The sequence below is a fragment of the Mustelus asterias genome, chromosome 3, assembly GCF_964213995.1.
Source record: "Mustelus asterias chromosome 3, sMusAst1.hap1.1, whole genome shotgun sequence".
Taxonomy (NCBI): domain Eukaryota; kingdom Metazoa; phylum Chordata; class Chondrichthyes; order Carcharhiniformes; family Triakidae; genus Mustelus; species Mustelus asterias.
The window spans coordinates 55,774,692-55,796,543 of NC_135803.1; the positions used below are offsets into that span (position 1 = coordinate 55,774,692).

The 21,852-nt window shown below is 41.4% G+C and overlaps 1 pseudogene; it reads left to right on the forward strand.

Annotated features, from left to right (window-relative positions):
* Positions 1 to 20,643: 20,643 nt before the first annotated feature.
* LOC144492021 (U2 spliceosomal RNA) lies at positions 20,644 to 20,816 on the forward strand (annotated as a pseudogene).
* The last annotated feature ends 1,036 nt before the right edge of the window (positions 20,817 to 21,852 follow it).

Genomic DNA, 21,852 nt, shown 5'->3' on the forward strand with positions numbered 1-21,852 from the left:
TGGACTATCACCTCAAATCAGTCTTCAATGGGGAATGTTTCTCCATATTCACTCTGTCCACACCACTCATCATTCAATTTTGAAAACTACCATCAAATTTCCTCTTAATCTTTTCTAAGGTGAATAATCCCAGTCTCTCCAATCTACCCACGTGGCTGTAGCTCTTCCATCCCTGGACAGTGGCATCATGGTAATGTCACAGAGTAAGTAATGTAGAGGCCCAGCTATGAATTCAAATCCCACCACAGCAGGTGGTGGAATTTAAAGTCAGTTAGCAAACTTGGAATATAAAGCCAATCTCAGTAACGGTGACCATGACAACCATCTTTGATGATTGACAAAACCCATCTGGTTCACTAATGTCTTTTAGGGAAGGAAATCTGACCTTTATCTGCCCTCAGACCCACAGCAATGTGGTTGACTCTTAAATGCCCTCTGAAGTGGCCTAGAAAGCTTCTGCATTCAAGGAGAATTAGGGATGAGCAGCATATGTTGGTCTTGCCAGCTGTGCCCACATCCCAAGAAGGAAAAACAAATGTAGGGTGGGATTTTCCACATCAACCCCACACCCTGGAGTGTTTTGTGGTGAACGAGCTGGCCCGCCATCTTCTGGTCGCACCACAGTCAATGGGGTTTCCCATTTTTTGGGGTGGGGGGAGGATGTCACCATTGGCAGGACTGGAAGAATAGCCACAAAATCCTGCCCATAATCTCAGAATAGTATCAGAGCCTCCAAAAGACAATGCAGACAGAGGTAATCAAGCATTGATTTTTGGGAAAGATAAGAAGGAATATGAGTCACGTCATTACAATGTAATTTTAGTATACAGGCCGATGATCGAAACATGCTAAATCTTCTGTTTAGTTCCAAATCTCTGCTTCAACAAAGCAAGGATAACCTTGAAAAGTGGCCACAAAAGCTACAAATGAGGATGCAAGGACAATGAAAGAAATATTAGAACAATTCAAGCTATCCTGTAATCAAATCTCCAGACTTCCAAAAAAATCCTGTTACTAATGTGCTGTAGTTTTTCTATGTTTCTTCTATGTAGGCCTAAAAGGTAGGGATGTGTTTGGCACAACTTGTGGGGAGGAAGGGCCTGTTTTGTGCTGTAGTTTTTCTATGTTTTTATGTTTCTTCTAAGATTTTCTTTAGAACTCTGATGCAAAATGTAATGAAGAGCTTAATTTAAGTTAGAACAGGAAATGAAATGTTGGAGATGTGTAGAAGAGCTTTTTCATTTGTTTTCAAAGAACATTTTCATGATGACAGTGTTCTATTAAATGCACAACCCAAAATAAATATTGACGTTATTTCTGGTAATAATTACAAGTTAGAGCAGCCCTGACAGTCGTCTGTATCAGTACCATTTTGGGTGGATTTTCCGCTCTGACTGGACCCAGCCTGAAGCAGACACACCCCTGGAACAGCTTTCACGCGGGAACCAGTTTAGAGGTGGCACATTGTAAATTAATGTTTGTTTCAACTTAATCTGAGGTGACAATTTACAATTGCTTTGCTACTCGAAACTCAGCGGCAAAGAAAACTCCCACCTGATGAATAAGATTTTGGTATCCAATTGCTGGTAGGGGATTAATTAAATCCCCAGTAGTCTAGCAGGCTGGCTGATAACAACATAAGAGAGCATGAAATGAAAAAAAGTATGATGGCCGGTGAAATCTGTTGCAGTGCACCATATTACACACCCCTGTCCATTTAATCCCTAGAGAGAAAGCTGTTATTCTTGACATCCAAAGGGAATCAAGCAAAATCTCCAAAATTCTCAAATCTATTTTTTGTGCCCAGCCCACTGGTCTTGGCAAATATTTCTCTCCACCTCTCCTTGGCATCTCAGTGCGGCACATCTGAACCACTCACTACCAAAAAGAATGAGTTCTTCTCGGTCTCAACTTGGAACCCCATTAGCAAATCAATGCCTGTCCAAATCATTTTTCAAAAAGTTGATTGATGGAACATCAAAATCTTTTTTGCAGCGCATTCCAATGATCCATGTGTCATTTAGTATGGAAGATGATGATGAGAGACTCTTTGGAGTGATGTATCAGTCTTGCCTGTGGTTAATTAGTGAATTTGGATGAAAAGTGCCTTGGTCATGAAATAGTAGAGTCATAGAATGATACAGTACAGGAGGCTCTCAATCCTAAAGTTATCCAATAAATCTTACTCCCCTGTTCTCCCCTGTTCTTTCCCTAAAGCCCTGCAAAATTTCCCTTTCAAGTATTTATCCAATTCCGTTTTGAACTTTAACATTGAATCTCTTTCCATCACCCTTTCTTAAGAAATCACTGTCTCGTGCTGCCTCTTTTTTTGCCAACTATTTTAAGTTTCTATCCTTTGCTTGCAAAAGGTCATCACTGGAAACAGGTTCTTTTTGATTTAATTTATCAAAACTGTTCATGATTTTGAACAGATCTATAATTTACATAATGTAAAAATTATTTTACACTTTTATGCATTAAATTTAATCTGTCATGTAGCTTCCCATTTTAAGCATTCATGTGCTTCTTGTCACCTATAAACCTGGAACTTGTGCCACGCATACTCAACTACAGATCATTAATGTGATGTATGTGAAAGGGAGGGGGGAGGGGGGCTGTTGCTGCAAATCTCCCTCTAGTCTGTAAAACAACCATTCACCATTACTCTAATGCTTTCTGTCCTTCCACCAATTTTGGATCCACACAACCAATGACTTTTTAATCCAATAGGGGCTTTGATTTTATTATGTGCTACTTTAAAAGCACCTTTTAAATATGTGCTTTAGTAATCTGGCAGATGGATGAAAGTCTCTTGAGAGACTGTGTTCGGAGACTCCTGGTCTGCAGACAGTAATCAGGAACACATCACTGTCAGTGTACCTGAGCAACTTTATGAGAGGGTTGTGGGAGTGGGGGTAAAATTTGACAGGGATATAAAACCAAAGGTAGCAGATTGGCCATTCTACTCAGTTTCCTATCAGTGACTCATTCCATCTGCTGTAACTGAAATAGCTTTATTTGGTATTAAAGATCATCAGTAATTTCTGCCAAGGTTCTCTTGATTTTTCGCTATAAGGTGGTCATCAGATTGGCAGAAACTCTGGAGAAAGCCCATTTTGGACATTGTGTCAAGGGATCCTTTCATCTTTTGCTGAAGTTGTAACTGGAGATCGGGAAAACCCATGCAGAAATGTTACCGCAATGTTTGTACAGCTGTCTTCCTTGTGTGTTTCATAATGAGTGATGGGGTTAATCAAACAATTATTAAAGCTCAGCTTATTTCTAGTAATTAAACTCAGATAAAATGTCAAGAGGTAAAGATCCTTTATAGTTTCTGAAATTATCAAAAATAAATGAACAGCTTAATATTATCTACATCCTCTTTAATCTCAGTTCTTCTGAGTTGAGGAAAAAAAAACTCATTAAATACAAAGCCCTTATAAATTGGGATAAGGCTTAAATAACATTTAATTCCACTTACCACATCTGGGAGAATGTGAGTTCCGTTTCTTTGTCTTGTTCTTCTAGGTTCTATAACTTATGCTTCAACAGGGTACTGCAGTAGCTCTGATATGAAGCCTGGTGAAAGCTGTTCCTGATTTACAAGACGCAGATATAACCAGTGGCATCTTCACCAGACTACACTTAGTAACATTGGTTTTGCATTTAATTTAACCCTGTGAGGATTTTGATGGGCTTTGAGGCAGAATTTCAAAATGTCACCTTGCAATTCATGCAGATGATATTTTTCGATATAAAAAAGAAACAATTTCTGTGGAATTTGCAATGAAGCCCATCCATGAGGAAATGCTGTTACTTGCTACCTAATGAGTTTTGAAATGGACAGTCTCTAAGAAATATATAAGAAACCATTTATAAAATGACAATAAAAGTTATTTGACTGTGAAGTGTTTTATTTTAGCAGGGGAAAGACTCCGATATTAGGCACTATAGATAATACTGTACTAACCTATTATAGCAGAACAGCTGCAGCATTTCAGCAGATGCACAATTACATGGCTGAAATTACTTGTACTGATGGGACCGGTGGGTATAAAGTCTGCTGACAATCAGACGAGTGATCAAATATAGTTGCATCTACTGTCAACGGAGTAGATAAAACAAGAATTTATTGTACACTTTCTTTTCTCAATAACAATGTAGATTTCCACACCTTCCTGGAGGGAATAAGCTTTGAGATGTTCAGCTGTGGAGTGAGGTGTTGTGAGAATAGAGTTTGTTGCATATTTCATCCAAGAAAATCCCAAGTAACAGTTGGCATATTTTAAGAGCTGGCAGTAAATAACTCACTGGAGTAATTTCTCCGCATGTGTCAAAATTGGATGCATATGCAATGGAATGCCAAGCTTGGTGATGTAATAAAATTCTCTCCATATTCTGACAGTCATTTGATTTTTTTTTCATATTTGTTACATTGTCCGGAAAAAGGTGACTATCCTGCCATGGTACTAAAAGGATAGATGTGGCAGATGCATTCGCCAAGTCAGACATGTGTGTGAGAAGTACAAAGTGCTTCCTTGTCAGAATAACACACTGCAGGCTTTTCTTGCTCAGCATGGAAGAATTTTTATAACTATATTGCTTATAATAAACACAGCTTGAAATTGGTGGTGGGAGGGGGTTGGAGTCTGAAAACAATGGGTAAAATTTACTAAGTTTCATACTAAAACAACATAAAAACATAAGAACTAGGAGCAGGAGTAGGCCATCTGGCCCCTCGAGCCTGCTCTGCCATTCAATAAGATCATGGCTGATCTTTTTGTGGACTCAGCTCTACTTACCCGCCCGCTCACCATAACCCTTAATTCCTTTACTGTTCAGAAATCTATCTTTGCCTTTAAAACATTCAACCTCAACTGCTTCACTGGGCAGGGAATTTCACAGATTCACAACCCTTTGGGTGAAGGAGTTCTTCCTCAACTCAGTCCTAAATCTGTTCCCCCTTATTTTGAGGCTATGCCTCCTAGTTCTAGTTTCTTACAAATATATTATGTTTTTTTTTTGTTCATCCATCCGGGGGGGGGGGTAAGTGCAAGAAGCACTGAATGGCATTTGAGATGAATTTTGACAAGTTTGTTCAGTGATTGGAGTATGTTTTTCATACAAAGAGCTAAATCCGATATAAATGCCATCTTAAAGTACAATTGACCTTTAAAAGACGTGTCTACAGAGTAGAAATCCAGAGAAAATGGCTCCCTGGATAAGATCCCTGAATAGGAAAGTGGCTGTGTTTGATGCATTATTTTTTATTTATGAATAGATTTTAGTAAAGTGACGTGTGAAAACAGGCTGCACCAAGCACCTTGAAATGAGTAACGTCCATATCAGATAGGAATGTGCGTTGCTCTAAATATGTTAACACTCATCTCCTTGTTAAACTGCAGAATTATATTAAATAATTAGACATATATGATCATGACAACAGACAAAGAGCATATTCAGCTAAAGTACTACTTGTTTAAAAGCCAGGTTGACTTATGAGTCACGGTCAGCGGCTTGTTCTGTTTCCAGCCTGCACTATCTTCCCCCGGGATCCTAATTTATCGATAATTTAGTGTCACAATTGCAAAATCATTTACTGGTTATGCCTGTGGTGCATATCACATGATAGTTATTCTGCACTGATGATGTCAAAATTCCATTGTAATCTCAGACAAATGTGTTATTCATTTATTTTTAAAGTGATCAGGTTTGAAATGTGGATTTAAAGTGAGCAAAGATTACAATTTAACAGCACAGTTCAGTATGAACCTGAAAATTAATTTAGGCTTTATTCTATTTGTTTTCTGCACGTGAAAGACGTCCCAATTCTGGAGTGCACATATTTTACATGATTTTATTGTAACCTTAAAAAAATGCTCCTGTACCTAAATGGTTGGTTAGTGTTCCAGTGATGGATCTCCACAGTGGTATTATTGAAGTTCTTGATGCCAATTTAATTGTGATTTAAATCTAACCCAGACAATTCTACGATCTTCCCATTTCACACATGTAGTGTATTGAGAATGCTTATTCTTAACCAGCAGTGTAACAACAGCTTTGGTTTACTTTGATTTGGTCAGGTCTGATTGCTGGTATCTGATGCATCAGACGTACAGCCCAATTGGAGGCACTCGGAATGATTGAGGAGCACTGCTGCAGTTCACCGAGACTAAAAGTGATGGATATACATCAACTTTATGATGTATAAATGAAGGCCTGCAGACCATCTCAAATGCAAGGATAGCACTGCAGGTAGCAGCGAAAGTCAACATGGCCTGATTGTCTTTGTGATCCATGATCATTCCTGGCAAGAACTGTGGTGCCAGCAAGTTTGCTGCACACAGATCTATCATAGGGGCAACATTTGCCTCCATTGACTGGGCCAACAATTTCATTTCTTTTTCAATGGACAAATAGCACTGACAGAATTCATCAGCTAGTTTTCCCAAATGTGTGGAGTCTGAAGTCAGTAGCTACATCTTTGTTGCCATTCAGATTCCTGTGCACAGCACGAGGTCATTCATGCGCTATGAGGGCTGTTGCTGAATCAGCGTGCTGTTGTATATGACCATTAGTGCATAATTGTGCTGCCAAGGGAGCTTACATCATTTCTTAATTTTAAAGCAATTCTTGCCCTTTAATTCAAAGGACTAGAAGTGTGGATGCCTGGAAGTGAAGGGCACCCAATGTAGTCATTAACGCCTTTGTACTACTCGTGTACAGAGACAAAGCATAGGTTCAGTGTGGCACGAGCAGCTAAATGAATGATCTTTCATTGTATGATTGAGCTTCTGCAGAAGTGTTTACATGTCTGGACCAATAAGGAAGGCCAACAGTATAGTTCCCTCAGCAATGATACTTGTCCAGCATGTACACTCTGCAGGTAGGTCTCACTACAGAACAAAGAATAATCTGCAGCTAAGCACCGGCTGAAAAGGACAATGAAGAACCAGAAATGGGTCAAGACTTTATGGCCGCTCCAACCTGGCGGGATATAACAGTCCTTCCAAAGTAAACAGAATTTAAATGACTCACCACATCCACTGGGGGGAGACACACCCTGGCAGGACCATAAAATCCTGGCCATGGAACCACTGGTGTAGCAAGGAATATAGATGCAACAACACGACACATCTTTCCTCTTAATAGGAACAAAACGTTGTCACTTTAAAACCCATCATCCCACATATGTCTAAAATAAAAGCTAAATACTGTGGATGCTGGAAATAAATCAGAAAATACTGGGGAAAACTCAGCAGATCTGGCAGCATCTGAAGGAGAGTCATACGGACTCAAAGTTAACTCCATTTTTCTCTCCACAAATGCTGCCAGACGTGCTGAGTTTGTTCAAGATTTTCTGTTTTTGTGCCACATGTGTCTTTGTGCCTTCTATATGATCTCCCCTTATCATAAGAACATAAGAACTAGGAGCAGGAGTAGGCCATCTGGCCCCTCGAGCCTGCTCCGCCATTCAATAAATCATGGCTGATCTTTTTGTGGACTCAGCTCCACTTACTTGCCTGCTCACCATAACCCTTAATTCCTTTACTGTTCAAAAATTTATCTATCCTTGCCTTAAAAACATTCAATGAGGTAGCCTCAACTTCTTCACTGGGCAGGGAATTCCATAGATTAACAACCCTTTGTGTGAAGAACGTCCTCCTCAACTCAGTACTAAATCTGCTTCCCCTTATTTTGAGGCGATGCCCCCTAATTCTAGTTTCACCCGCCAGTGGAAACAACTTCCCTGCTTCTATCTTATCTATTCCTTTCATGATCTTATATGTTTCGATAAGATCTCCCTTCGTTCTTCTGAATTCCAATGAGTATAGCCTCAGTCTCTCCTCATAAGCCAACCCTCTCAACTCCGGAATCAACCTAGTGAATCTCCTCTGCACCCCCTCCAGTGCCAGTATATCCTTTCTCAAGTAAGGAGACCAAAATTGTACATAGTACTCCAGGTATGGCCTCACCAGCACCTTATACAGCTGCAACATAACCTCGCTGTTTTTAAACTCCATCCCTCTAGCAATGAAGGACAAAATTCCATTTGCCTTCTTAATTACCTGCTGCACCTGAAAACCAACTCCTTGTGATTCTTGCACAAGGACCCCCATTGTCCCTCAGCACAGCAGCATGCTGCAATTTTTTATCATTTAAATAATTATTCCTACCAAAATGGATGACTTCACATTTAGCAACATTGTCCTCCATCTGCCAAACCCTCGCCCACTCATTTAGACTATCTATATCTCCTTGCAGACTTTCAGCGTCCTCTGCACACTTTGCTCTACCACTCATCTTAGTGTCATCTGCGAATTTTGACACACTACACTTGGTTCCCAACTCCAAATCATCTATGTGAATCATAAACAATTGCGGTTCCAACACTGATCCCTGACCTTTCATGCCCTTTTGCAATAGTCACATGGTGTACTACTGAAACATAAACACTCTTGCATAAATAATAACTCATGTTTATTCATGCATGGTGAATATTGTCGGTGTGATTTGACAGAGGCCTTTCCCTTGAGCCTGTTGGGCTAATGTGATATGGAACATCTATCCTACTCTTCACAGATTCCCTAATGGAAGTAGCTCTGCTGGCTGACTGTGATTGTACAGACTCAAGACTCCCATTTTCTCTGGATCCAGAGGGCTCTACATCCGAATCCAGCACATCCAGTTCAGTTTCAGCTCCCAGGATCAGAGTAGTTTCTGTCACGTCCACTGATATTTGCGCAGAAGTGCATGACAGCCAGCATGTGGAACTGTCAGGATAGCCAACTGACCAATCTTTGATTAATATGTGCATTCCCCTAATATTGGGTATTTTCTCAGCATGTCCACTGATTCCTTTTGAGAGTAAAACATTGGGCATCTGTGAGTGCTTGACTCAAGATAGGCCTATCTGTTCTGCAAGACCATTGAAATGAGGAAAACATGCATCCTGGAGGTTAGTTTTCATGCAGAAACAATTGAGGAAGAAGGCTGACTTCATTTCATATGCACGATGGCAACTGACTGTCACGTACATGGATCTTTCTAAATTACTTCAGTGCTCATCTTTAGATGTGCTGTCATGGAATCTTTACAAGTTTGGTAGGTCCATGTGACACCGTAGATTTGTTTTTGTAGATTTTTGACTCTTCTAATCCATGATGAATCTCAGCATATCCAATAGAAAATGATAACATAGAAGGTATAATATTCATAGGACTGAACTAGCAAACAGAGTCATGGGGGTGGTGAGGGGGGGGGGGGGGGGGGTGCAATTCTCCCAAAAAATTGTGTGTCAAATTCACATCATAGCTGAAGTAAATCCCTCTTTTTTTTTCAGCAGGGCTTCCAAAACGTATCTCCCACACTCTGGGCACTACAGAGTGCACCAGCGTGAACCATGTTGAAAAATCAATCGGCGGAGCCTAATCCTGTTGGTGAGGCCAGCGGCACAGTGCTGAGCGGGGCCACTGCGCATGCGCTGATCTGTCAGTGCTGAGATTAGCGCATGTGCAATGGCCCCACACTGCCGGCCTCCTGATTGCGGGGGTCGCAGGGCTGGCCAGCATCGCTGGCCGTGTTACCCCATTGTTACCCTGTTCTCCCATCCCCCCTTGGCCCGATCACTGGCCGCCCAAACTTGTTCAGGCCAGCATTGCCTCCCTCCCCCACCCCCTCACATGGCCCGCCTCAATCTGTCCCCCTCCTCCCCCACAGCCCCGACCCTGCAGCAGTCTGACACCCCCCATCCTGATAGGCCTCCCTCCCTCTGTCACTCAGCCCAAATACAGAGTGGCAGTGGGACCCCCCCCCCCCCCCCCCCCCACCCCCACCAACCACTCCACAGAGACTCTGTCCACATCAGGCCCCATCCCCTTGCAACTGCGCGTGCCCGGAGGGCATTGGTACTTTGCCCCTTGGGCAGCACCAGAGGGCCCAGGCTGGCACTGCCAAGGTGACAATGCCCAGGGGGCACCATCCCCGGTGCATGACCCTCTGGGGGGCCTCAATGGCCTAGAGTCATAGAGGTTTACAGCATGGAAACAGGCCCTTTGGCCCAACTTGTCCATGCCGTCCTTATTTTTTTTTTAAACCCCTAAGCTCATCCCAATTGCCTGCATTTGGCCCATATCCCTCTATACCCATCGTAGCCATGTAACTATGTAAATGCTTTTTAAAAGATAAAATTGTACCCACTTCTACTACTACCTCTGGCAGCTTGTTCCAGACACTCACCACCCTCTGTGTGAAAAAACTGCCCCTCTGGACACTTTTGTATCTCTCCCCTCTCACTTTAAATCTATGCCCGCTAGTTTTAGACTCCCCTACCTTTGGGAAAAGATATTGACTATCTACCTTGTCTATGCCCCTCATTATTTTATAGACCTCTATAAAGTCACCCCTCAGCCTCCTACGCTCCAGAGAAAAAAGTCCCAGTCTATTCTCAATCCATCAAGTCCTGGTAGCATCCTAGTAAATCTTTTCTGCACTCTTTCTAGTTTAATAATATCCTTTCTATAATAGGGTGACCAGAATTGCACACAGTATTCCAAGTGTGGCCTTACCAATGTCTTGTACAACTTTAACAAGACGTCCCAACTCCTGTATTCAATGTTCTGACCGATGAAACAAAGCATGCCGAATGCCTTCTTCACCACTCTGTCCACCTGTGACCACTTTCAAGGAGCTCGATCTCTTTGTTCTGTAACTCTCCCCATCGCCCTACCATTAACTGACTAAGTCCTGCCCTGGTTCAATCTACCAAAATGCATTACCTCGCATTTGTCTAAATCAAACTCCATCTGCCATTCGTCAGCCCACTGGCCCAATTGATCAAGATCCCGCTGCAATTGGAGATAACCTTCCTCATATCCACCATGCCACTAATCTTGGTGTCATCTGCAAACTTACTAACCATGCCTCCTATATTCTCATCCAAATCATTAATATAAATATATAAATCATTAATGTAAATGGCCTCTCCCTTCACTGCAGCAGGGTCGGGCCCACAAGTGGGGAGCTATACTAAACCCTGCTGGAGTGAACTACTCCTGCCAGTGGGGCCAGGGGGGTGAGGGGAGAGACACTAACTAGCCTGGAGACCTTAGTCCCGGGCCCACTAATGATATTCAAATGGTATTAAAATTAGAATTCAAATAATTTATTCAGCTCCATGCCAATTTCCGGCCCGGAGCTGATGGCGCCGGAAATCCAGCTGCCAGTGACGCGTGGAGGCCGTGGCGCCCAGCGGGGAGCCTGCGAAATGGTCTCTGCTCGAGTCTCCTGGCCCGCTGCGCTACAAAAGCAGTGCAGCGGGATGGGAAAATCGTCCCCAGATTGTAAAACTGAATGCAATAAATTTGGTCATTTGTGAAGTAATGCCAGGATGATTAGCCTGAAGGCTGCCATTTTGTTTTGGTAAGAACCCAACCAGTTCATTAATGTCCTTTAGCAAAGTGCACTTGTCATCCTCTGGTTTGGCCTGCATTTGACTTCAGTCCCACATTCCGTGGATGGCTCTTAATGCCCTGTGAGGTGGCTTGGCAAGTCAAACCATTTGTTAACAATTACTACAAAGTACAAAAACAAGGGAAAAATAATTGGATAGATCTTTTTGCTATAACCCATTGATCAAGACCCAATCAACCCTGCAAGGTCCTCCTCATTAACATTCAGGGACTAAGGTCCAATTTGGAAGAGCTTTCAGCTAGACCTGTCACGTAACAGCTTGACATTGTCATCCTAGAATCATATATATCAATCAACATTGTACAATTGTCCACCACCATCCTAAAAATGTTGACTGGATAATTACACTCAGACTCCTCCTGAGGCCAAAGATACCAGTGTCAATTTGATTCAATGCACACCATGTTTAAAAGAAGCTAATGTACTGGCTAGAAGAGCATGCGTGAAGCTGGGTTCTGTACAATGAGTGGCTTGTCTAAAGATCCTTAAAAGCTTAAACATTATCCACAGAGTTTCTGTTGTGAACTTCACCATTTATCTGGATGGCAAAGCCGCAACAACAGTGAAGAAGCTTTTTCCTTAATCAGTATCCCTGCTGTTAGAACCTGTATCTGTCCTCTATCAGTGGCACACTATTGCAGCATGTACTATCCATTGGATGCACTGTAGCAACTCACCTGGTTTATGTAAAAAAAAACTCCCAGCCCCCATGCCCTCTGCCATTGAGGAGGATAAGAGCAATATTGTCAGAATGCTATCACCTCCAAGTTCCCCCTCAGGTCGCACACATTCCAGAATCAGACCTATATTGCCATTTTCTCACCACCAATAAATCAATATTCTGTCATTCCCTCTCTAAGACTAATGTGGAAGCACCATTAACACAAGAATCAGTCGTTCAAGGAGAAACCCACCCTTCTTAGCAGCAAGAGATGTGACATTGCTATTGCCATTATACCATTATACATGAGAAAACATTTTTCAGATCTGAACTGTGGTTATTATTTTTTTACTGTTTCCTTCCAAATATTATCCATTGTATATCAAATGACATTGGATTTTGAAAATGACCTTTCACAGTTTAAACGCTTACAGATCCCTTAAATGTCTGAGGTTGATTATAATCCTACCCACTGATGAAAACTGGACAGCGGGGCAGTTAAAAATAATGCTTGCGCTGACAGAAACATGGTGTTTGCACAAATTCAATAAGCGTGGAACCCACAAGTTGCTGTCAGTGATTCCTACATCTTTTGCTGTTGAAGTCCTCACAGATAGAAATCTTAGAAATTGCTTGACTTGATGTGAGCTTCCACTTTTTAATGTCCATCTTGTCGTTAAAAAACCCTTGAAAAATTAAGGTCTTGTTGAATGCAATGTTTTAACAGCACAAGTCATAATTACTGCTGAAAAACATCTCTGGCCCTGAAATTTAATTTTATATTTGGGGAACAAAAACATGTCTCCGTGATGATGGAACCATCAATTTTTTTAAAATTCTTTAAATGTTTGAGCTTCTGTCTTCCTCCCATCTGTAAGTCCCAATCAATATTTGATTCTCTGTAAAATGAGTAAAAAGTGAGGGCGAATCTGTACATTTTACTTCCTGGTTTGCTGTCTGTGAAATTTCTTAAATATGATTGGCTGTTTAGTCTACTTGATGATGTCACTAGATGCCCGAAATCCCCTCTAACTGTGGCTGGAATGAAATTAAAGGTAGAATCCACACCACAAAGATTACAAGATCATTGTGGGCAGCTTTCTACACGGTCAGCAGTGAGCACCATTACTTTATCACCGACAGCAAAATCCACTCCAAACAAGGTTTTTACTCACTCAAAGCCAGGTTGGTTCCAATATAACTCTATGATTTTCACAATGGATGAGGTTTTTGACTAAACCAGCAAGGAGCCTCACACATCATTAAAATATTTAAGTTGGTTCTTACCATTGTAGAGCTGGGCTGAAATGTTGGAATTCTGAGGGAGAGCTGAGCATGCTAATGATAGGGAGGGATGGTGACTGTGAGAGTGGGAAGTGGAATGTGTAGAATGGAGGGTCATTTGAGGGACTGTTATGTTCGTTGCGCATAGCAGCGTACAGGAGTTACTCCAACTTTCTGGTCTTGCCACGGAACTCTGGGCAGCAGGGACAATTCTGCTGAGGATGTGTGTCCTTCAAGTGCCAAGGAAGCAGCCAACTCAAATGAGTCTGTGGCCATGCAACATGCTAGTTTTTTGCTGTTTGACTCACGTAATGTGCCATGGAGTGCATGTCTTGCCTTGACAGCAACGTACAGTGTCCCTTTAAAACTTGTGTAAGTCGGCATTTGGAAAGTACATGAGGATTTGCGCGGTGCTGTGCATTACACTTTGATGCTGTACCAAATTTACAGTGAAGTGCTACAGATGCATTGGATACAATTAACTTGAGCACAATGTTGGCAGCAATGTTGCAAACTTCAGACCATCAAACTTGTCCTCACCTACTTCCAGGTTTAGTGCATTGGTGGATTATGCAATCATGACTTTTTCTGCCAGGTTTTTCCAGATTGTTCTGAAGCAGCCTTGTGACGAAATCTTCAAACAGGACAATATGGCTTTGTAGGGCTACGTATTGCAGGTCTTCCAAAGCAGCTTGACTGTATCGAGATCGATTTGGACTGCTCTACCCTGATCTTGAGCAAGGTTCAGTACAAACATTCCTACTCCTTCTAGCCCACAGAGAAACCCAGTAAAAAATAAACCACTTACCTCAATGGGTCTCTTCTGGCCCAAGGTGGATTCACAACAGGTTTGACCTGGCAAGCAGCACTTGCTCAAGACTCCAGCTAATATTGCATTCAGGTCCTGATGACTGTGAAAGAAAAGCCTCAGAGCAAATCTGGGCAACAAAGCTGATAAGAATGGAACAAGTGGTGTATCACCGAAGCATTGCTGCTAATCCATGATAACTTGGTCAGGACATTCTTTTTGATCCCTTTTGCCTCATTTCTCTGGAATAGGGCCAATTGTAGGTAAAAGGTGGCTCAGGGTATGTACTGGGGCTATTTTGTTATGTGAGAGGAACTATAACAGATGTGAAGTGATTCAAAATTCAAAGGTAAAGCAGTTTGAGATCATTTTGAGGAAATTAATGGCTCTAATTTACTTTTAGCCCTGGACTCCAGGAGAAAGAATTAGGACCCATTGCGATCAAAACCAGTCAAATTGAATGAAATCTATTCGTAAGGACTGATTAGCTCATATTAAAGTAGTGTTTTAAAAGCCTGATAATCATAAAATGAAGGAAACGAGGAAGGGTGGTAGTGAGTTCAAAATTTTTCAGATCCTGGAAATGAGTAAGCTACTGTATTTGATAAGATTTGAAGGTAAAAATAGCAATCCCAGTTTGCAGTTAGGAGTTGCATTCAAATAGTAGTGGAGGCCAAGTATTGGGCTGTAACATTGTGGAAGCAATTGGGTGTCCTGCACTTGCTTTAAGTACAGCTCCCTGTTTGATTCACAGCAGTGTTGTATCTACCGATCTCGACAGTGTCGATGCAGGCAGGGGTGTGTGAACCTGAGACTTAGAAGTAACAAGAAGGGAATATCTGGAACACAACTGACCATTTGCTGAAGCTTAATAACATGTGTAACAATAACCATTGTGCAGCTCGCATTGAATAACAGAATTGAGTATTTCAAGTATATGATGATATAAGTCACATATATCTGTATCTGGGACAGATTGCATTTTTTTCACCTAAACTGGGAAATTACAACAAGATAGCTGAAAAACCCTGAAAAGAGATAATGAGACCCCATGTGACTATACGTGTTATTTATACGTGTTATTGAAATGCATTTCTCCCGTCTAATAGGCCCCAGCAACAACTAATGTTCCTTGGTGATATTTCTTGTCATTCTTTCAACAACAATGCTGTTTTGCCGACAGCCTAGAGGATAAATGGCTCAGGGCAGCAAATAACAACTCAATAATTTGAGACAATACTTTTATCATCACTTTAAAAGACATTTTAGATAACTAAATTTGGTGGGCAAACAAGTGTCATGATTCGATGGTGCATTAGGAGGTTCAATTGATGTTACAGATTTTATTTTGATCGTTGTTTTATATTCATCTTGGTAAAGCAAATGCAAATGATAAGATTACAGGAAGACGCTGCATTTATACGCAGGGCAACCAGTAAAGCCAAACTGTGCACTCTTGGGTCAAATGCATTGTACATCAACAGCAGCCTGAATGTTAATGCACATGGATCTGCTTTACCTGCTTGATGTTTTTCTTTTCAAACATCCTCAAAGTGAATCATTTCAGAGCTAGACTCATGAATTACATACCAAATCCAGACAATTATTTTCATGTTTGCTTTACTGTAAGGTGGATTATGGCCAGCCCACTTCATTTTGGATGACAAAATGGCGTCAATACCTGTTCGTAATGAAAAGCAACATAGTTACATTGTGGAAAAATATGAAAGGCCATACTTGGAATACTGTGTACAGTTCTGGTCACCCTATTACAGAAAGGATATTATTAAACTAGAGAGAGTGCAGAAAAGATTTATTAGGATGCTACCGGGACTTGATGGTTTGAGTTATAAGGAGAGGCTGGATAGACTGGGACTTTTTTCCTTGGAGCGTAGGAGGCTGAGGGGTGATCTTATAGAGGTCTATAAAATAATGAGGGGCATAGATCAGCCAGATAGTCAATATCCTTTCCCAAAGGTAGGGGAGTCAAAAACTAGAGGGCACATGTTTAAGGGGAGAGATACAAAAGGGTCCAGGGGGCCAATTTTTTCACTGAGGGTGGTGAGTGTCTGGAACAAGCTGCCAGAGGTAGTAGTAGAGGCGGGTATAATTCTGTCTTTTAAAAAGCATTTAGACAGTTGTGTGAGTAAGATGGGTATAGAGGGATATGGGCCGAACATGGGCAATTGGGACTAGCTTAGGGGGTAAAAAAAAGGGACGGCATGGACAAGCTGAGCCAAAGGGCCTGTTTCCATGCTGTAAACATCTATGACTCTATGAAAGCAGATTCAACAGAACAGAGTAAAATGGGAAATTACCTGATAGAATTTGAAATATAATCTAAAATAATGAAGGGTTTCAATGTGGTAGACATAGGCCGGAATTTCTGCTACTACTGCCAGCAGGAACGGAGAATTTGGCACTCAGCCAAATCTCCGTTCACTGCAGCGGGACTCGATAATTCCAGCTATGGGCTAGGTCGAAGAATTCCACCATATGTAAAATGGTTCCACTTGTAAGGGAGTTCAAAACTAGGGACCATAATAGAAACATTGAAACCAGAAGCAGTAGTAGGCCATTCAGCCCTTCGAGCCTGCTCCGCCATTCATTTTGATCATCGAATTCAATACCCTGATTCCCCCTTTCCCCACATATCGCTTGATCCCTTTAGCCCTTAGAGCTATATCTATTTTTTTCTTAAGATAGTGGCTAGAAAAACCAATAATGAATTCAGGAGAGACTTCCTTACTCAGGCAGTAGTGAAGATGTGTTACTGCCATAAGAAGCAGTAAAGTTAATTAACACAGATGCATTTAAAGGGAAACCGCACAAGTGCATGAGGGAGAAAGATACTGCAAGTTACATAGATAGGGTTGGATATGAAGTAAGGCAAGAGGAGGCTCCTGTATTGGATAAAATGTAATGCATATCAATTGGGTCAAATGGCCTCTTTCTGTTAATATACATCAAAGAACTTGCTGAAAGAACTAATCAACTATCAAATATTTAATATTCCGTGTGCACCCTGCAGTGTGTTTGGCGATGGCAGAGGAAGCCCACTGTAAGCTGGTAATGGGATCTTCTGGTCCCGCTTGCTGTCAGTGGGGTTTCCTGTGGTTTACACTCTGCTGCCAGGAAGCCTGCGGGGGTGGGGGGGGGGGAGGTGGTGGAATCGCTGTCAGAAACCTGAAGATCCTGCTGGCAGGACAAGTTGGAAAATCCTGTCCATAACATAAAATGGAAGAAATGCAGATGGCTGCTTTGAAGTTGTGATAAACTTCCAGTCTTAAAGGATTCATTGTTTTGCTGACCTCAAGATTTTTTTTGTCTGTCAATTGGAATGAGCAGGGGAAAGCAAGAAAAGGCGCAAGTACAATGAATTACTGCATAAAGCAAGTTGTCTTCAGAATAAAAATATTTGTCACTGGAATAAGTTCTGTTGGAATAAAACATGTTCTGGAATCAGTACCTTCAGTAGCAATTTATGCACCAATTAATTGTAAACATTGATTCTAGCCATGGCAGGAAGGCAGCAGAAAAATTACATGCAATCAAATGAGAACCCTGGATAAACTGTGATAACACAGAAACTTCCTTTGCTTATTGTTCTATCCACCAACTCCTACATCACTTTTCATTGTGCAAAGGTATAATGTAAGCAATTCCTGTCACTCTGATTCATTTAGTTCAGACTAGGAATTGTGCCGAGTTCTCAGATACAATCGGTTGAATTTCCTCCCCCAACCCCCCCACCCACCCTATTTTTGCAGGAAGTCAGCCAGCACTGACAGACCTAAAACAAAGCCCACCCCATATTGATAACATGCTGCTGGTGAGCAAAACAGGCTGACAGCAGGACTCCTGGCCCTCAGTGGGGGAAAAATGGGAACTGGGTGGCAAATCCAATTGCCCATTATTTTGTTTTAAATGGTGGGCAGGCTGCCAATTTTGGTGCCCACCCACCTGTCATAATACGGGGACTGGGTTGGGTTGGCAGAAGATTATTGCCTTGCCCAGCAGGGGCTGTAAAATCCCACCCAATGTAAATTGATGCCAGCTTCATTCACATTTCGCTTTGTGTAATGTAACTGCAGTCCTCGACGCAAGAACCAAAGGGCATAAACGAGAGAATGAGTTTTACAAATTCAAGCTCCCTAGGGAAGAGATACACGCATTGTGCACATGTATCAGAATTCATGAATCAAGGTCAAAGTGACCCGTAGGATTATCCGTCCACACAGAACACCTTCTACAACTTGCTAATGTCCAGTTAACCGTCAGTGTTAAACACCAGGAACTTGAGATCATAAAATACACCCATACATTTTCTACAAATGTACTTTTTTGACATTGTGATTTTTCTGTTTGCTGCTCAAAAATTGGCAATTGCAAACAAATACCTGACCAGAAATCTAATGGAGGTTATTACTGTTCCTTCAGAAGGAACTCTTCAAATGTGGACAACAAAACTTACTCCAACTTATAAATCAAAGAAAGAGTTTAATAAAAATACTTAATTACTCCCATCTTGGGGCCTCACCCTGGGCGAATCCAAGTTCCCCACAATTCCCAACAGGTTCTTATTGATGTCAGCTGACCATCACGTCATTCTGTAATTGGTTCCATGGGTTACCGGGTCAGCTGCCCTTACAGCTTGTTACCATTGGTCACATTACATCCAATACAAAGTTCTCATTGATAACATTTTAACAATTACAGATTATGAAGAGTGAGCAGGAGAGAAGAATGAGACTAACTGGGATAATATGACAGTGGAATTAGACAAGGTGGGATAGTACAAATATACGGAACAAGCAGGAGAGTGGAATTGAAATAAGTGGGATTGGAGTGTATAGGCAACAAACAGGAGAATAGAATTAGAATAGATGGTTCACATGGAGGAACACATTGGCACAGTCTTGTTTGGGTGGCTTGTTTCTGTAATATAACATTATATGGTGTTATTCACTGCAGTTTGAGACAGTAAAAGCCATCCACCTAACTTCCTGTCTTGTCTATCTTATTTGATTATTCAATGCTGCTGTTCTTGTTTGATATGATTAATACTTACTGCTTATAACTTTGTGTTGGAAGAGAACATTTGTCCAGATCAGAAACAAATAGAGGAAATGAGTGAAGCAGAAAATAACTTTATATTAGAAGAAACAGTGGATGGCGATTTTCCTTCTGACATACGTATCAACAATGAGGAAAGTGACACATTTACTAATTGGTAGTTACAGGGAAGTCTTATGGCGGAGGAGTCGTGTCCCCAACTCTGAGCCAGAAACTCTGGGTTCAAGTCCAACTTGAAGATTTGATGCCCCAGAACGTGCATTCATCATGCAGCCAAATGCATTAATTATCAGCCTGTATTTCCTTCCAATATGCCTGATGGAATGTGGTAAGAGTGGAAGTTTCCTGGTCAGTCATACTGCAGAAGGCAGCAGCAAACCCCTGCAGTGATTTGTATTCCCACACTTTGCTAAGCGCAATCATGGACCAATCCAGTGGGAGTCCATGGTGGCCAGCACCCTCTGAAGGAATGGTACCTGCAGAAGGAGGAGTGAGTGATGAGCCATTCCACATTATCAATGTTAAGGAAAGACTGCGAGGAAGAGTAGTCTGGTTAGATTGGCCCGGTTTGAGAAAAAATAACACCAAAATTAAATCTTTACATTCTTGAATTTTTCCCAAAGATGTGTAAGTGCACAAAGGAAAGGGTTACTTTGACGCCAGCCATGATGATTTCACTTGCACTGTCTAACTGTTCAAATTCAATCATTTGAGAAGCATTTCCTTTCAATTTGGAAATACTGATTGCCTTTTTCAAATTGCATTTCATTATAACCATGTATAACACTTAATCAGATGTTCTACTAACATTCAGATAAGAAAAGGAAAATGACCAATTAATGATCCCCTGACACTAATTCTAGCCTTCATTGTGTATGTGGACAGCTGATGTCTGTCAGTATTCAATATGTTCACTTTTCCAGAAATTATATGCTGCAGCAAAGTTTCCCTGAATCACAACTGTGGTTATTTCAACAATCATGTAAGTAAAATATGCTGTCCTCTGCTTTCAAACATATTACAGCAATTATAAATTTAGGAAAAGGAGGAAAATTCAAAATCTTAAGAGAGAGATGAGGAGATTTATATTCTCTGAGGGTTAGGAGCCTTTGAAACTCTCTTCCACCAAAGATAGTGGAGCAAAGTCTTTGATTATTTTTAAGTTGAGCCTGAGAGATTCTTGATTAACAAGGGGGTGAAAGGTTATCAGAGGGTGGCAGGAACATGGGTTTGGGGTTATAATCAGATTAGCCTTCATCTTATTGAATGGGGTGGTAGACTCGAGGGGCAAAGTGGCCTACTCCTGTTTCTAATTTACTCCTGTTTCTAATCTACTCCTGTTTCTAATTCTTGGCCTTTTGGCTAAGATCAAGTGTAGTATCTGTTCGCTTCTCGTCCCTTTGGCTAAGATCAAGTGTAGTATGAAGAGGATGCTGTGCTTGGTTGAGGCCATTAGGTTACATTTAAGCTTCATATTCATATGAAGCAATTTTTAAAAGCGGCATCTCAGCCTTCTGGCTAAGATGCAAATGAGATCAAGCCTTGGAGGAGGAAACCTCCCCCTCCTCCAATCAGCTTGGCTCATGTAGATCAGGCCCAAGACAGGTGTGAAGGCCCTGTCTCGTCAGCTTGGATCGGAAATGTCTCAACTTGTTGAGACTCTGAATTGGACTTGATTTGATTGAATTGGAAAAGTATGAAAAAAAAAATTTGTACGTACATATGTTTCTAAGATAGTTGGTGTGAGCTGAAGGACATTTGTCAAGTTACTATATTTCCTTGACCTTTTAACATGTGTTTCTGCAAATATAATAATTTCATGTGGGGTTGAGGTCGTTAGGTTATGCTGAGGCTTCATATGTTTCATATGAAGCAATTTTTAAAAGCGGCATCTCGGCCTTTTGGCTAAGATGCAAATGAGCTCAAGTCTTGGAGGAGGATCCTCCCCCTTCTCCAATCAGCTTGACTCATGTAGGTCAGGCCCGGGACAGGGTGGTTTTGGTCTCCCACCCTGTCTTGTCAGCCTGGATCTGAAATGTTTCGACTTGTTGAGACTCTGAATTGGATTTGATTTGATTGAATTGGAAAAGTATTTTTAAAAAAAATTTCATGTGGTGGCCGGAATTTTACTGGCACCATCTGAAACACACTGTTCACACGCAAATAAACGGCAACAGACGCCTACCCTGACTCCGGGCACGGCTCACCCAACAGAATTCTCTGTTGGCCTCGGGCAGGATTTTATGAGATTTGCCCGAGCAAGATCGTAAAATACCGGCCGGTATGTCTGTTGCCCTTTATTTGCGTGTGAACAATGTGTAATTTCAATTATATCCTGTAGCTGAAGACACAATATAAAATCTTCCCATTTGTAAGACAAGCCTATGCCAGTTCTTTTATATGTTCTTTCACTCCAGGATGACAAAATTGACAATGATTCTAGGTTGTTTCTCAATTCAATTTGTTGTTCGAAGTTTGGTATTCAGACATACTACAATATTGGGTTGCAAAATTCTCCTACAATCCCATTACAAGCGATCATTCTGCAGTT